The sequence below is a fragment of the Quercus suber genome, unplaced genomic scaffold, assembly GCF_002906115.3.
Source record: "Quercus suber isolate HL8 unplaced genomic scaffold, Cork oak 2.0 scaffold_81, whole genome shotgun sequence".
NCBI classification, from domain to species: domain Eukaryota; kingdom Viridiplantae; phylum Streptophyta; class Magnoliopsida; order Fagales; family Fagaceae; genus Quercus; species Quercus suber.
In genome coordinates, this window is record NW_027069546.1 from 149,242 (window position 1) to 162,241 (window position 13,000).

A 13,000-nucleotide genomic window follows, 5' to 3' on the forward strand; every position below is an offset into this window, starting at 1 on the left:
AAGGAAAAGAATATATTTTATCTGTTTAATCTTATCTAATTTATTACATCTAATCTTTTTTTAAAGACATTTATTACTTAATCTAATTAAATATATTATAATTGTTGAGCAATGCTATGACATTCTTTTTGTTGTGTCCTTAGCATTACTCAAAACAATTTGAAAAAAAGCCCAAAAAGTCTTTTGTTTTTAAATAGATAAATTTAAAAAATTATCTGCACGATTTTAAAATTATACATATATAGCAAGAAAATTATATGACGCTGTCCTCATAGATTTTGAGTTGTTTATCATAAAAATAGCTTTCAGAATTTATTTGTGTAATTTGCTTCCTATAATTAAATGCAATACAATAAGGAAAGAAATCAAAAATTACAATAATAATTACACCTAATTTCATCCCATAAATGTCTAATTATATCTAATCTAATTAAATTATCATAGTTTGGAAAGAAGTTCAAATGTCTTTTCGTTTTTATTATTGATATGGACATAACAAAAAACTACAATAATTTCATAACTTTCTGAAATTACATGGCCAGCTCAAACAAGGGCCCACCGTGATCTCAAAAATTTTAAGGCGAATTTACACTTTGCCCATCTCTGATTTGCTCCAAAAACATTTTGCCTACCTGTGGTTTAAAAATTAACAAATTACCCANGATTTGATGTAAAAGGGAGAGTTTTCGTTTTGTTTTTAATATGATTTGTAGTGTAGTTTCTTGGCTTTCTAGAACCTGAAAGTTACTGAATACTTAAAATGAGGGGTTTGTTTTTGTGATCACATGATTATTACACTTCTTTTTTTCTTTTGCATCCTATTGATCTTATGCTACAGGAATCGTTATTAACCTTCAAAAAACAAATAAAAAATTTATTTGTGAGTTTCCTGCCTTTTTTTAAAGGTTATGGTGCTGGTGCAGTGGGTATTCTTTGCTTAGGGATCCTCAGTACAACAAACGATTTACCAATGCTTTGGTATCTTCAAATGTTTTCCCCTTTTAGTTGAAAAGATTCTAATGCTCCATTACTTAAAGCTGGGTCTCGAACTAATCATATTCCAGATTGTAGGATTGTACTATGATAAATTTAAGGATCAATCCAGATCGTCCTATAGTTCACTTTTGTGGAATCAGATCAGTTACTAGAATTGTAGTGACAAATTTACTGGTTTAAAAGTCACTTACATATCAATATCCATGCGATTGCTGCTTCTGCACTGCAGGGCTTGCACCATAACCAAAGCTTTGCCATATATTTTATGTCATTGCTACCAATTGTTCTTCCTTCCTTTTTTTTTTTTTTTTTTTTTTTATTATTTATTTTTTTATTTTTTATTTTTTTTAGGTCTGTTTAAACCAGTGGCCAAAGGAATTTATCTTTATTTTGTTCCAATGGTGTATCTTTGAGAATAATCCTCGGCTAGAAGGTCCAGAGTTGCTAGGACTTGCAAGTTATGACACTAACTGCTCATGAAGATGTATGATGCTGCAAAACTTAACTTTGCACGGAATAGATATGTATTCCAAAAATTGGAAGTGTGTTACCTACAGTGTAGTGGGGTTGGTGATAAATTCAATCCCTTATATATAACTATTTGTAAATTTTACTATACTGTTGTTCTCTTTTGAAGATGTTCAACAAGTTAATATGTATTGATGAAATACTAGAAAAGGGTTTACCTACCATGTGAATGATTGATTTGGTTGACAGTTTCGCTCATAATATGTTCAAGACATTAATATGTATTAATGTAATACTAGAAAAAGGTTTACCTGTCGAACAAGTGGTTGATTTGGTTTGACTTCATCTCTCTTGCTTTGTCCTACTTATTACTAATGATTTTTATACAAGCTCATATACTTCTGTTAGTTCTCTTTCCAGCTTCAAAATTTTCAGGAATACTGATTGAAAATAAGTTTGATGTGTGCCGTTTCTGAACTCCAAGGTATTAAACATTAGTTTCTGTACTTGCTGTCATGCTAGCAAAAATAGGGGTTTCAGCCGGCTTTACCTTTATTGGATTTGAACCAATGACTTACCGCTTACTATTCAAGGGGGGATGGAGCGCTAAGAAAGAGAAAGCGTTATCACTATTCGAAATGAAGCAGCAGCTAGCACGCTCAGATTAGAAGGCAAAATAGCAACTACAGAATTCAATTTAATTTTCAGTTCCTGTTTTCGATCCTACCTGTTCTGCTATTCTTGAAGAGTAATTGAAATTGTAGAATTTGAAATCTGAAAGTGTAATGTACATTGTGTGTGCAGCAGCCAATGTGGCATGACCACAAAGCTGAAGTTGCAAAGGGGTATCAAAGATTTGATTGATTTACAGATACTTCTTTTTATTGAGAAAGTGATTTATATACAGATACTTTATTAGTTATTATGAGAATGAAATAATGCTTAAAAATTTCTCAAAATTCTACTGCACCAATAAAATATGGACATCTAATCATGGTTAAAGACCATTTTAAAATCTGTCTGTTAATGATCATATGGAATTTTCAACTTAGTGCTATTTTCACCATGTTTTTAACATGTGCAAGCAATCAGATGGATGGTGTGGAATGGTAAATGTGGATACTGGTAGAGAGAATATGATACCTACACTTCAACTTTGTAGTTTCTCACACAGGTTCAAACTCTAATCTTAATGCACAAAGCCACCAAGAAAGAAATCATAAACAAACCAAACCTACTTATCAGTTTCCCCTAACTTTCAAATACATAATCTTAAAGGCTATTGTAATTCAATTTTATGGAGAAAAATATAGAAGGGTTCCAACTTGGGAGCCCTATAAGAATTAGAGTCTAAAATTTCATTTTAAGATTAAGTTTCATATTCCTCCAAGAAGAGAAAAAATGATTATGAGGAGATAGAAATAGGGATTTATAATTAGGCCCGTCGGGATAAATTGATCAAGCCCAAAGTCGATGAATCTCCCATGGTCATTATTATAATTATTTTTTATTTTACTAAAAATAGTTTTTTTTTTTTTTTGAAAAACCCAAAAATACACTTTAAAACCTATGAATCTTCCAGGAAAGAACGCACAAAAAAAGAAAAGAAAAACCACGAAAATGAACAACTAACCATCACGTGTTGATGTTAAGTTATGTCTGTCTTTTAGAAGAACACCTACATATTAACATCATTATCTGAACAACTAACCATCAATCCCCTTCCCTATTTTATCATTGCATTAAGTATAATATATTAAGTTGATTGTTTTCTAATTCATAAAATGATTCCGCGCATTGCGCGGGTTAAACACTAGTATTAATAAAATCTGATGCCTAAAATGTATAGATGAAATTATGTTTGATAATTTTATATGGTATTAACAAATAACAACTATAATTTTGTTAAACAGACTGGTTGTCTAAGGGAAAGTGCTGTACAGTGGGACAATGTGCCTTTTGCTATAATGCAATCAGTTGCCGTTTACTCTGACCTATCTTTGATTGGCTTAATACTTAAGTTTCCAGCTTTTAAGTATGCATAAGTTTCTGTTTTCCCTTCCCTAACCGACTCTTAAGTCTCAACAAGAGAGAGTGATAAACGCAAGAAATTACATCACATGTAGTGTGCGAGTAAACATGAAGAAGATATTAAAGGAAAGCGTAGAGAATGAGAGAATACATTGCATTAACGTGGTTTCGCTTCTCTGGCCTAGTCAACATCTACGATGAAAAGTCTAGGATGCGCAATGAATCTATTGAAAAATATTCATAATAGGTTAAATCTTAGACTAGTCCGATATTACTGTTGTATATATAGGTATATATATGGATATGTTATAATAATGATATTTGAGTTTGGAGAGTATTGTTTTATAAAGATGATAAAATGAAAATTCAAGTTTTGAAATTTTTTAAGTGAAAATTTGAAATTCAAGTTTTTCGATTGGTTGAAGATTTGCTCGATCGATCGAAATGATGAGGAAAATAATCCTGAAGTTTTTGCCGGACTCGATTGGTGTTTGATTCCTCTTCCATCGATCAAAAAGAGCCTTCGATTGATGTTCAATTCCTTTTGATTGATTGAGACTCGTGAAAGCTAAATTTTTATAGAATTTTTTGATAACTGTTTTGAATGTTTGTAAAGGTTTCAAGCTTTGTGAATAGTTTTATGAAATATTTTAACTCTCCATATGTGTCTTTTGAAGGAATATAATCCTATGGGTATAAATAGAGATTTATATTTACTTGATATCAATCTTTTTTTCTCCTAAAAGTTAGTTAAGAAAAGAAACACAAGAAATGCTATGGGTATTCTCCAGAATTGCTATCTATAGAATCTAACAACTTGGTTGTATTCTTGGAACAAGTTTGTGGCAACCCTTTAGCAAGAATAGTGTGGGAGCAAATATTGTCCAAAGATAACAATGTTGTGCCTCCAAGTTATTTAATTTTCTGTTTTTCTTTTGTGTTCACTTTGTTCTTTCTTGATTACTTTGTGTATTATCCTCAACAGTTACATGTTACACACACTTTCATAACATGATTTTATGTTCTCTTTGGGGAGTTCTAGCATCCATTTTAAGTCATGACCTCCTTGTTTTTGCTTTGGTTATCTTGTTTGTTTAACTTGGGCTGCTCGTATGTATGACATAGTTGTTGGCAAGTTAATGCTTATTTGGGATGCACTTATAAGTTAGCTTATTGCTTCCCCCCCCCCCCCCACTATTTGTGGGTCTTATGCAAGTCACACACTTATTTTATTTTATTTTTATCTTTTACTTATAGTACTTTCAACAAAAGCTAGATAAGTTGTTTCTAAATGGACACAATTTGCTTGTTTGTGTGTTTGTTTGTATTTCACTAATCTCATTTTTCAAATCCAAACAAAAATTAGGTGAGAGAGAAAGAAAGAATAACAAAAGTAGTAAACACAATTTGACATGGGCCAAACGGTTTTTTATTTGACATTTCCTCACAAGAGCCTTTTATCTTTCAGGAGCATGTCATATTGTCATGAGCACACTGCACATAACAAGATTTCAAAAGGAAACTAGCACTGCGCTGAAGAAAATCAAAGAGAAAATGGGACAGAGTCACAGTCACAGAGTCATATTTTAGATCTTTGAGGAAACTTCTCTGAAATGACTCCAATGCAGAAAAAATTCTTAGATACTCTTAAAATGAGAAATTGTGCTCCCTTCTCTCACATTTATGGTGAACTTTATCAAGAATATAATGAGTAGAACCCATTATAAATGTGAGAGAAAAAAACACTATTCTCTGTGCTCTAAGAGTGCTTAACAGTTACTCTAAACGTGGTAGTATCTTTTTCAAGCAAACTTGAATTTTTTTCTCCTTCGGCAAGTTTATTCAATAAAGTAAAGCTTGAGTTATTATCTTTCGCTAATATTATTCAATATACAAGTTCAGCCTGAGGCCTAGCTAGTTTTCTTTCGTACAGGTAAAGAAATTTAAGTTCCCTGGCCTCCATATATAGCAGAACATTTATATGAATTGAACCATGCTTTTCACAAGCTTGATGTGACTGCTCTAATGTTTTCACCTCCTGCCTAACAAGTTTTCTAAACTTGCACGTATATAATGTAGAGTTTGATTGACGAGAATGGGAATAAGGATGGGCAGAGAGTAATTCGGTAAAAAGTTTGTCAACAATGTCATGGAGAGTTTGCTCCCATACCTCCCCTCAAAAGAATGATAATGTTACGATCTGATAGCACTGATGAATAACTCGTCCAAAAAGAGAATAAGAAAAAAAAAACCATATGACTACTAGCTATTTCTAGCGATAATCACACAATTCCAATTACACAATTACATGATTAAATATAATAAGGCAACTCGTTTTTAGTGCTTAGATATGCTTTCAAAAACTGACACCTTGTTATGTTATGCTTAGGTATCACTGGATGAGTGTAATCCTTTTTGTTCCATACATACAGTATAATTATATATATATATATATATAAATCATAAATCGAATAAGACTTAGAAATGACATCAATCTAACAGTTACAAAGTGAATATATTCTATTGTAATATTTAATTCAAATCATATAAAATAATCAATTTCGAATGGAGAGAATCTATTTTCCTATCCTAATAGGCCTAAAAACATTAACATAGTTATTAAATCCTGGATGGTGACCCAATGTTAAATAAGAAAAAAAAAAAAAATATAAAACTGAGTCTAAGAGATTGTAATATAAATATATAAATTAAATAAAGGAAAACCTAAATTACTAATTAGAAAATAAAGCCTAAAAATATAGAAAAATAATAAGACGATGTCATAAAATGTAGTCAAATTTTTACTAAATAAAATTCTATTATATTAGGTTTTAAAATTCTACAAACAAAAGCATATCTCACATTGTATGGATATTGTATATATATATATATTGATCTCCCTAACTACTCCAATCCTTTAGATTATATTCTGAGCTAGTACTTAAAACTCTATTTTCATTGAAAAGTCCAACATCAAATTCATTATAAACTCCTTTGTTTTCATTACTCTATTTATTCAAAAAAACATTACTACCAATTGGTGATTTTGTGCAGAATTATAAGACCAATGGACATGCAAATTCAATTGAGTTGCATGGGTTTCAAAAAAAATCATTGGGTCTTACTGGATTTTATTGATTTAATTGTATAAGTAATGTAATTAAACAACAAGACTAACTTAAGTTTTGATTTACTGGATCATTGATCTGGCTGGACTCGCTTATCCAAGTTTAATTACTATGAGCATTAATAAACCAAATCACTTATGATTGATTATGCCGTTATTGTATGTGTAGATGAGTCTAAATCTTCTGTCCCACTTTTCCTGCTCCACTCTATACTCCACCAATAAATACTTGCCACATGTCCACCTAATTAATTAAATACTTTTATTAATTAATAATTATAGTTTTAATAAGTCAATAATGATAGTATTGAATTAATTAGGTGAACAAGTGGCAAGTATTTATTGGTGGAGTATAGAGTGGAGTAGGAAAAATGGGACAGAAGATTTGGACTCTGTGTAGATAGATGAGTATGGTCTATCAAAAAAGAAAGAAAGAAATATAATAAGAAAAATAATTAAAAAATAAAGGCAAACCTAAATTACTAATTAAATAGATAAAGCCTAAAAATATAGAAAAATAATTAAAAAAACACAAAATAAAAAGACGATGTCATAAAATGTAGTCAAATTTTTTACTAAATAAAATTCTATTATATTAGGTTTTAAAATTCTATAAACAAAAGCATATTTCACATTGTATGGATATTGCATATATATATATATATATTTTTTTTTTGAGAAGGATATTGCATATATATTGATCTCCCTAACTACTCCAATCCCTTGAAAAGTCCAACATCAAATTCATATAGACTCCTTTATTTTCATTACTCTATTTATCAAAAAAAAAAAAAACATTACTGCCAAAGACTTATAGAGGTGATTTTTTTGTGCTGAATTATAAAACCAATGGACATGCAACTCGACTGAGTTGTACGGGGTTAAAAAAAAATCATTGGGTCTTACTGGATTTTATTGGCTTAATTGTATAAGTAATCTAATTAAATAACAAGGCTAACTTTAGTTCTAATTCACTGGATCATTGATACGACTGGACTTGCTAATCCAAGTTTAATAACCATGAACATTAAACCAAATCGTTAGGATTGATTATGCCGTTATTATAAGGAAAGTTTAACTACAAAATAAGGCTACAATCTTACTTTATAAAATAAATATTACTACATATTTTAAAAATCTAACTGTTGAATTATATGTTCTTTATATTTTTAATACAAATATCAAATTTTGTGTCAATCGAATATTATTTACTCTATGATTTATAAGTTTATGTTTTATGCATAATTTTAAACTACAAAAGCTTGCAATTTAAACAATTTATTGATGACATAGCTATTAATCTTTAATTTTCTATTAATTATGCAAGCATGAAGGATATAAGAATAGGATGTAATCTAATGGTGGATTTGTCAAAATTCACTTTCAATAAAAAAGATATTGAGTAAGGTTGTATCCTAATGCTACAACCAATTTTGTAGCTAAACTTTGTCCGTTATTATATGCGTTGATAGATGAGTATGGTCTATTGAAAAAGAAAGAAAGTTGAGTATGGAAGTCAACCAATGTCAAGATATAGTTTACATGTTAAAGAATTTTTGCATCTTCTACTAGTAGTATGAAAAGCACATCGTACGTAAAATGGAAAAAATGACAGATATGAGATACCTAATGATATAGCATGCCTGTTTAATAAAAAAAAAAAAAAAAAAAATAACATGCTTGATGTAATAAGGGATGGGGATGTGTGTAAAGTAATTTTAATTCGTAGTTAAAATGTAAAAGTACATTCTAAGTCTCTTCTTTTAGGCTTCGTTTGAGAGTTCATAAGAGAATAGAATGGAATGATCATAAAGAAATGGAATGGAATAGAATGTATTTAAGCAAGGGAAAGGAATGGAAAAGAAAGAAATGTAATGAAATTAAGTAACCTTGATTGGATGTTTTAAAATAAAGGAATAGAAAGGACTAAAAATGAATGGAATGTAAGTAATCTTGTTTGGAAGTAACATAGAGGGAATGGAATGAAATTATTTTATGACAATATTACTATTAGATCCCTATTTTAAAATAAATGGTTGAATATATAGGGGTATTTTTGGAGTTTTAGTAAAGAATTCATTAAATTTAATTCTATTCCTTCCCATTTCTTTCAATTTTGGGGAGAATGAAAATTTGAGATTTTAAGGGAATAGAGAGGAATGAGTATTCACTTCTACTCAATCTATTTCCTCCCACTTATCTACTAAACAAGAGAATGAACTTTCCATTCCCTTTATTAAAACTCTCAAATAAGAGAAGGGAAGAATATTATAAAATTATTCTTTTCATTCCTTTTCATTCCATCCATTCCCTCCTCCCAAACGAGGGCATAAGGTTAGGATTTGATTTTTGGGAAAAGTTAATTGATGCCATAAGTGCATTGATTTAGAAAATATTTTTAGAAACTTTTTATATAAAGGAAAAAAAAAAGTAATTGATTTGTTTAGCAACTATTTATATTTCTCATAAAAGTGATATTAAAACTTTCCTAAAAATAGTCTCGTAACAAATGCTCTAAGGGCTCCCGTTAACTAGGAAAAAGAATTTTGTATTAAATGATACCACGCAATCCGTATCAAAATCCAATAAACGAGAGACATGTGTGCAAAATAACTACCCACTAACACGTCTTTTAATTATTAATGGGTTAGTTATTTTTTACTAACATGTCTTACACTTATTGGATTTTGATACCGCTGACATGTTATCATTTGATACCAAATACCTTATGTACGTGCAAGTTAGATTTGAGTTTATATGAACAAATAAAATAAGTTATCTAACAGTACATCTACATGAAAAAGCTTCTACGTGACAAAGATGCTAGCTATGACATGATACACGTTAGAGAAGAAGTAAGTGATAGGAAGAACGTAAAAGGGACACAAGATGTATGTGGAAAACCTAGAAAAGGGATGAAAAACCACAGTTTGAGCAAGAATGGAATGTTCTTGCTCTGTTCAGATTTGTATTAGGTGAGGAAAAGAGGTAACTCTTGTACAATAAGAGTGTTCTTCCTTAAAGAGAGACCTTGTTTTTTATCTTCCTATCTTGTCAACTTTCCACTCTCTTCTCCAACTGTCTACTTAGGTTCTTACCTTAAAATATAACTGCATGTTCTTCTTATAATCTGAGGAATATGACTGAGTACAAAGACAGGTGTCTAGTCATCATTTCCTTATTTTAGACCTTTTCACAGCTGTGATATTATATGCTGACTAGAGGATAGAGATTGCGCCAATGTGGCACTGCAGCCCGTGGGTAGGTGACTTTGCCACTGCTAGGGAAACAGGCCCTGGACATTGAGAGGGACATCAGGAGTACTATGAATGATAGACGTGTCTCTAAAGTGGTCTAACATGCATTCAACCAATAAAAGGTGTCCTCATAGTTACTGACCTTAGAAAGTCACTATCTCCCTTTTTGTGAGTTCTTAAGTACCATGTGAGGTGCATATCTTACTTCCTTTCCAAGGCAGTCACGCTTTTGGCATGGACCAAGAATAGGATCTTTTAGCCAACGCTTCCTCTTCCTTTGCTCATAGCCATTCCACATGTAGGGTCCAGATCTAGTCACATACACATTCTCCCATGCCTTAGTGGAGTAATATGTTAGGATTAGTGCCTTTAAATCCTATTGTATGATACTATTTATGACATTATGTATGACTTAATGATGTAATTAATAAAATTTTTTTATTCTTATCTAAAATAATGGTAACATGAATATTTGTATATTATCATATAGCCCAAGAAATGTAGTATGTGATTTAGTCACAAAAGATATAAATCACAAATTCTTTGTAAACTAAGAATTTTAGTTCGTAGTTGGTGATGAAATTGGGTATTTCATTTGCGAAGACTATAACATATCAACTAAGATGATTTATCTTGATTATGAAAGTTGAGACTTCTAGTTGATATATTGATATGTTTTAAGAGTTAAGACATATTAAACTGAACCACTGTGAGATTTATTATTCTTCTAACGACTGTCAAATGAATAATAAATTTCACGACTTCTATTTACATGAACTCTTTATCCTAAGAGAATAATGGACCTGATCATATAGTGTAGGTTGCTTTAATATATCAAGAGTGAGATCTAAAGTCACGATCAAAATCTCAGTATGTTGGGTAGCCACATTTAGTGTTGATGGAACATATATTCTCAAGATGGAATTCATAATCTCTTAATAGAGATATAAAATATTCCTTTGAGATAAATTTAATGGGTTCGGTTATTCAGAGTGTTAGGCCTATCCACTTTAGTAAGGAGTTACTAAAATATATATATTTATGAAATTAGATTTCATGAATATATGATGAATAACTTAAAGGATTAAACTGGGTACTCAAGGATTAAGATGTAGTAATCTTCAAAGTGGCAGTTTACATTCATAACTTTGTATTACTATGAATATTTTATGAAGGAGTTGCATGTATTATAATAAAGTCTTGTGATATAATTTATTAATAAGGCCTAAAGTGCAATTATATTTATATAGTGGTATTAAATATAATTAATGGTAACTTTGAACTTGTCCAGAGTTGACAGAAAAGGCCAAGGCCTATTGGAGCTAGTGTCTTATTTGTTCTCTTTTGGTTTCACTCCAAGCCATATACTAAATCCCAATTGGAATGGCCCAAAAGACTAGCCCAATTAGATAATCAGCTATAAGAAGAGAAACATACAGAATTGGTTTGTATGTGAGTGTCGGACACTCTCTTATTCTTCCTTGAACACATTCACATAAACTGATTGAGAGACCACACTTCTTGGGCACAAGTGGATTTGGAGTGAAGATTAAGAGTGTTCCCAAGTACTTCTAATTTTTGGTTTTGAATTTCATTGCATGAAGGTACACTCTTTTGTTCTTGTACTCTGAAATTTACATAGTACATGTTATCTATTGCGAATGAAGTAGATTCGTTAATTTTCCGTTGCGTATGTTTTGTATGCGATACAAATCATGTTTTTCCAACATAATGTACATTAGCCCCTTGACTGTTAATGGTGTTTAATGGCAAAGGCCTTCAATAGTCACATTGGTTCAGGCATTAACACTCTGGTGATCATGCCTTGTGACCTTTGAACATGGACACGTGGCTTGCAGGGGTTCTTTTAGCCGTTTTGTATCTCTTCGTTTCTTGCGTTTTGGCAGACAGACATTATTCCTCATAAATGCCATGTCTCTTCACTTAACTGTAGTTGAAGATTTAAATAAGGAATGTTTCTTCTTCATTGTTCATTCCTTTTGTACCTTTAAATTCTCTCAAAGAATCTTAACTCCCACAAAAATGTCAAACCTTTCCTCCGCTGGTTCTAACTCCCCAAAACACACCTCCAACTCTTCTAAGAGTGCTCCAAGCTCTCCAGACAACAACATTCGCTCCCCACCACCAAGCCCTGTGCATCCCCCTCTCCCTTTTTCTATATTCCCTCTGCCTCCCCAAGTCTTCATCCTTGAAGAGGTTGCTCCCTTCAATTGGAGTGACGAAGAAAAAGAAGACTCAGAGGAACTTCGGCTAAAGGCTGAAGAAGATGCTAAAGAGGCAGCGCTTGTTGCCTTCATAAGAGCCCCCTCTAGGCGCAGGAGAAGGTGTAGGCCCTTTCAATCAGGCTCGGAGTCTATCGCTTTGGATTATTCTGACTCAAGAGAGTTAGACTCCTCTGATGGCTCTGACTCAGGGCAATATGAACGCGAGGAAGAGGAGGAAGAAGAGGATGAGGAAGAGATGGAGTATTTGGCTCCAGACTATCCACAAGAGGACTCTAGGGATGACTGGGATGCCTATATGCTGCAGTTTCCTTGATTTGCTTGCCATCAAACCTGCAGCATTTTTTTTTTAATGTTGACAGGAATTTAGACCCCTTAAACACACAGATTGCGTAGCCTAGATTAATTAGCCAAGTTGTTACTTAGACAAATTAAGCAATTCTAGGTTAAAACAATCCAAACAATCATATCAAGAATATAAAGCAGCGGAAAATAAATAACACAAGATATGATCACCCATGAAACCACACGGTAAAAACCTGGGGAGGATTTGACCCACCGATCCTCAAGGCTAACCTGAATTCACTATGAAAGAATTGAAGTTCATACAAAAGGACTACAAGCTCCCCGCTCGACTTCCTAATGCTACCCACCAGTAGAACTTCCTGACACGACCACGCGCAGGCTCCGAATCCACGGACTACTTCTTTCTTGAATTCCTCAATCAGCTACAAGCTCCCCGCTTGCTTTTCTTTTAAGTTCCAATGGTTGCAACGGTAATGATCTTCAAGATGTTGAAATCATCTCTACCATGAAAACCCTAAGTTTTGTGTAAAGGAAAGCTCCTCAAAGATCTCACAAGAGATTCACACAAAACA

At 32.0% G+C, this 13,000-nt stretch overlaps 1 long non-coding RNA gene across 1 annotated transcript; it reads left to right on the top strand.

Annotated features, from left to right (window-relative positions):
* The first annotated feature begins 678 nt into the window (after positions 1-678).
* LOC136067655 (uncharacterized) lies at positions 679-2,386 on the top strand. The gene is made up of 2 exons (XR_010629078.1): positions 679-1,948; positions 2,058-2,386. It is a non-coding gene; the product is annotated as an uncharacterized LOC136067655 (long non-coding RNA).
* Positions 2,387-13,000: the final 10,614 nt, after the last annotated feature.